This window comes from Suricata suricatta, chromosome 17 (assembly GCF_006229205.1).
Source record: "Suricata suricatta isolate VVHF042 chromosome 17, meerkat_22Aug2017_6uvM2_HiC, whole genome shotgun sequence".
In the NCBI taxonomy this organism is placed as follows: Eukaryota; Metazoa; Chordata; class Mammalia; order Carnivora; family Herpestidae; genus Suricata; species Suricata suricatta.
Genome location: NC_043716.1, coordinates 12411404 through 12416742, shown reverse-complemented (window position 1 = coordinate 12416742; position 5339 = coordinate 12411404).

Sequence of the window (5339 nt, the reverse complement as noted above, 5' to 3'; positions counted from 1 at the left end):
TCAACTATCCATTAGATACTGAATCATTTCTTCTTAAGCACTACTAACTGCTTGTTTTTCTTGAAGCTAGATCATTCTGAATGTTTCCTGTTAGATCTATGAGTGCAAACATATGGTTTCTGTCCTTCTCTGCCTGGCTTACTTCGCTCAGCTGACACCCTCAAGGTCCATCCACTTTCCTACGAAGGGCCATATGTCAAGATGTGGTAAATATCCTCCTCTTCTTAATACTGGGAGACTTGCATAGAATAGTATTCTTTCTTCCTTTCTTCCTTCATATTATTGACCAGTAAAGCCATCTGGAGTTTTCTTTTCAAAATGCTTTAACCTACAAATTCTATTTCATTAATAAAAACAATGACTCAGTTATCTATTCTTTGTGAGTAAGCTTTGGAAATTGTGTCTTTCAACAAATCTGTCCATTTTATCTAAGTTATAGCATTCATGGGCATATAATTATTCACAGTATCCCATTATTATTATTATTATTTGAATGACTACATAACTTTGTAGTGACCTCTTATTTATCTTTCCTAATATTAATATTTTGTGCTTTTTCTTTGTTTCTTCTTACTCATTCTGATTAAAAGCTACTTTATTGTATCTACGTTTTCAAAGAACCAACTTTTGTTTTCAATTTCTGCCTCATTTTTCTGTTTGAAAGTCATTGATTTCTGGTGGGTTTTTTTTTTGTTATTTCTTTTCTTGTGCTTGCTTTAAGATGCTCTTTTTCTCCTTAAATCTTTAAGTTGGAAGCTGAGATCATTTATTTGATAACTTCATTCATGTGTAATATAAGCATTCAATGCTATAGAGTTTCCCGTAAGCACTGAGTTAGCTGTATCCTATTAATTTTGATATGCATCCCTTCACTTTACTTTAATTCAAAATGTTTTCTAATTTCCCTTGTGATTTCCTATTTGACCTATAGGTTATTCAGAAATGTGTTGCTTATGTTCTAAGTATTTGAGATATGCCTACTTCATACCAAATACAAAAATCATTTTCAGGTATAATATAGATGTAAATGTGAAAGGTTTCCAAAACACAATGAAACAGGGTAACTTGAGTGGCTCAGTCGGTTGAGTGTCCTACTTCACCTCAGGTCATGATCTCCCCGTTCATGAGTTCAAAACCCACATTGGACTTGGTGCTGTCAAGCTGTCAGTGCACAAACCGCTTCAGATCTCTGCCCCCATTCTCTCTGCCCCTCTCCTCTTGCACTCTCCCAAAAATAAAGAAATTTTAAAAAATTGAATAGAATATAAAATCTCCTACAAGATGGTAGAGAATATCTTTAGTGTGTTGCATTTAAAATAATTTTGTTTGGAAGGAGGGCAAGATGGCAGAGAAGCAGGGAGTTCTGTACTTCCCACCTGCATCTACCAAACAGACGCTGAAGCCAAGAGACACTGAACCACAAGAGTCTTGGAGGAAAAGAAACAGCATCCACTAAGAAGACAGCCTCATAGGTGCATGATTGCGAACTGGGGAAGATAAAAATGGGCTGGGACACTGAAGCATGGAGGGGAGGGAGCCCCCTCTGTGGAGAGACAAAGGGAAAAGCGCAGCTGAAACTGCTCATAGAACTGTCCCTGGAGAAGAGAAAACCTCAACTTGGGATGGAGAGGGATCCTATCATCCCATCTCTAACCGCAGGGCATTTGAAGAGAGATACTGTCTTTAACTGTGGAGGCTTCTTTGGGCTAGGTGCCTTGGTCCCAGAAATTCCCTCCAGTACAGAATGTATGCAAGGGACTCAATGGGCATCAGGAGAAACTGCTCCCCTACTCGATCCCCAGCTAGGAAGAGACCTGGCCTAGGCTTGCGGGATTACATTTCAGGTGGTATCATTACTGTGCACTGAGTAAGAGCTGGAAACAAGGCTGGGGGCACAGGATATTGAACCCTGCTAACCTTGGCTGTGCCCGGGGCACAGTGAGATTGGACCCAAAAGAGTGATTTGCAACGTTTGGTTCAAGAAGGGACTGGGGGCTGCCATTTTTCTCCCCACAACCACGAAGGCGGGGCCTCAGGGAGTGGCCCACATGACCCACAGTGGAGGCTAGATCCCACTACACACAGCACCATCTGTGTTGCATAGCTGCTTTGTTACCTGAGCTGAATAGATGCTGTGGAAACAGACAGCCTCTCACCCAACACCAGCATTGATGCATTGCTGTGATTAACTCTAGATCAGTTCTTGCTATTCAGATATATTCTCCCTTATCTCATTCTTATCTCTCCGCTCCACTGAGCTGGGTATTCTGGTTATAGGTTTGCTTAAACAGTCATATCAAATCCATTATCTCAATACATATTCTACACTTCCTCCTGTTACCTTCCTTTCTCTCTCTGAAGTAATCAAACTATACACTTTCTCAGGGAAACGTTATCTTGGGTTTTTTTTTTTTCTTCTTTCCTCACCTCCTGCCATATTCTCCTTTTTCTCTTTCTTAATGAACCCTTTTAGTCTATCTGCCTGGTCAAAGTTCAATTTCTCTTTCTCCCCACCCCTGTCATTTCTTTCTTTGTATAAGCTCTTCCATCAGCTCTTCCTCCACACTGCTCTTTATTTGTAGCTGGGATCGCTGGTCTTATGCTTTTAAACTGCCCTTTGTCTTTTATTGTTGTTTCCCCTTAGGTTTGCTTGTATGTTGTTTGTACGTTTGTGTGCTTTTCTTCCATGTTTGCTTGTCTGTCTGTTTTCCTTTCCAGGGCTACCTCAAGAAACAAGACAAAGGACACATGGTGGAGAATCCTAAATATCACTATGAGTAAGGAAATAAAATAATCAAAGGTAAAAAAAGAGAGAGAGAGAGAGAGAGACCAAGGGACACCATTAATGGAACACTTCCTGAATGCACAGGCCTTGGAGAGTCAATGGGCCTCCTTTAATGTAACAATACTCACAGGTGCTTAGCACATAACAGGTCTTTAAAACTGATACGAGCGTGGTGCACGCGCGGGCGCACAGAAGCAGGGATGTGAGGATAAGGGAATGAGGAAAAGAAAAGAGAGTCAAAGGATGGGGACAGGAGGAACATGAGTGGTGCCCATATTGCCGCTTTATTTCTCACATGCAAGTAATTTTATACAAACAGCCACAGCTAAGAAAAGGGTATTTTCTAGACAAAACTTTTTCTGTTCTCACAGTTATTGTTACAACATTTTCCTGGGAACTTTACACCCTCTTATTGTTTTTCTAAGCGTGCCAAAGCGTGAAGGACATATGTACAGTAGCATTTCAACTCAAGAAGCTTGAAGGACGTTGGACAATAACACCTTAACTCAAGTGAATTAACCTCTGAGGAATTGGATCAGCTGCAAGGGTTGTAAGGGCACGAGAGCTTTGCTCGATCACACTCTCCTTACTAGCTCCTTGCTGCTGCTCCCCACACAAGAGACAGAAAGCTAGCCAAAATGACAAAACAGAACTCTACTCTAAAGAAATTCCATGACCATCACCCCCTTCAGTATTCAATAGTCTCTCATGTTTTGTGTCCTTCTCTCTCCCCAACTCTCTTTCCCCCTTCCCCTCCCTATGGCCCTCTGTTAGATTTCTCCTGTTAGACCTATGAGTGCAAACATATGGGAGAGAGGATGGTTATGGAGGAGGGGCACTTTTGGGGAGATGCACTGGGTGTTATATGGAAACCAATTTGACAATAAACTATTATAAAACAACAACAATAACAACAACAAAGAAATTCCAGGATGAAGTCACAGCTACAGAATTGGTCAAAACAGATATAAGCAACATAACTGAGGAAGACTTCAGAACAATTGTCACAAAATTAATCGCTGGGCTTGAAAAAGGCCTGGAAGACATCAGAGAAGCTACTGCTACAAAGACTATAGACCTTAAAAATAGTTGTGATGACTGTCTCCTTCTCTCAGCCCTTCCCCCTCTCATGCTCTGTCTCTCTCTGTATCAAAAATAAATTTTAAAAAAACATTAAAAAAAAAAAGGGGGCGCCTGGGTGGCTCAGTCGGTTAAGTCTCCGGCTTCAGCTCAGGTCAGATCTCACGTCCGTGGGTTCAAGCCCTGCATCAGGCTCTGTGCTGATAGCTAGTTCAGAGCCTGGAGCCTGCTTCAGTTCTGTGTCTCCTCTCTGCCCTTCCCCCTCTCATGCTCTGTCTCTCTCTGTATCAAAAATAAATTAAAAAAACATTTAAAAAAATAGTTGTGATGAATTAGAAAATGCTATAAATGAGGTGCATAATAAAATGGAGGCAGCCACTGTACACACTGAAGAGGCAGAGAGGAGAATAGGTGAATTAGAAGACACAGTTATAGACAAAGAGGAAGCTGAGAAAAAGAGAGAGAAATTGATCCAGGAGCATGAAAGGAGAACTCCCCACAGACATAACTTGAATCAATCTTCTACATGACATATCATAGTGAAACTGGCAAAATATAAGGACAAAGAGAGAATTCTCAAAGCAGCTATGGATAAAAGGGCCCTAACATACAAAGGGAGACCTATCAGAGTATTTGCAGACCTATCTACTGAAACTTGACAGGACAGGAAGAAATGGCAGGAAATCTTCAATGTGATGAACTGAAAAAATATGCAGCCAAGAAACCTTCATCCAGCAAGCCTGTCATTCAGAATAGGAGAGATAAAGGTCTTCCCAAATAAATAAAAATCGAGAGAATTCATCACTAGTAAACCAGCCCTACAAGAAATCCTAAGAGGGACGCTATGAGGGAAATGTTTCAAGGAACACAAGGTACCAGAGACACCACTACAAGCATGAATCCTACTGAGAACACAATTATTCTAAACCCATATTTTTCAATAATAACACTGAATGTAAATGGACTAAATGCTACAATCAAAAGACAGAGGGTAGCAGAATAGATTTTTTTAAAATCCATCTATTTGCAGTCTACAAGAGACCCATTTTACACCTGAGGACACCTTCAGATTGAAAGTAGGGGATTAAAAAAAATATCTATCATGCGACTGGAAGTCACAAGAAAGCTAGAATAGCCATACTTATATCAGACAAACTGAACTTTAAAGTTAAGTCAGTAACAAGGGATGAAGAAGGGCATTATATAATAATTACAGGGTCTATCCATCAGGAAGAGCTAACAATTATAAACATATGCAACTAATTCTGAAGCATCCAAATACATAAAAAATTAATCACAAAAGGAAACAATCTTATTGATAAGAATGTGCTAATTGCAGGGGATTTCAATACTCCACTTATAGCAACGGATAGACCAACTAGAAAGAAAATCATTAAGGAAACAATGGACCTGAGCAAGACATTGGAACAAATGGATTTGACAGTTATATTTAAAACTCTACATCCTGAGGCTA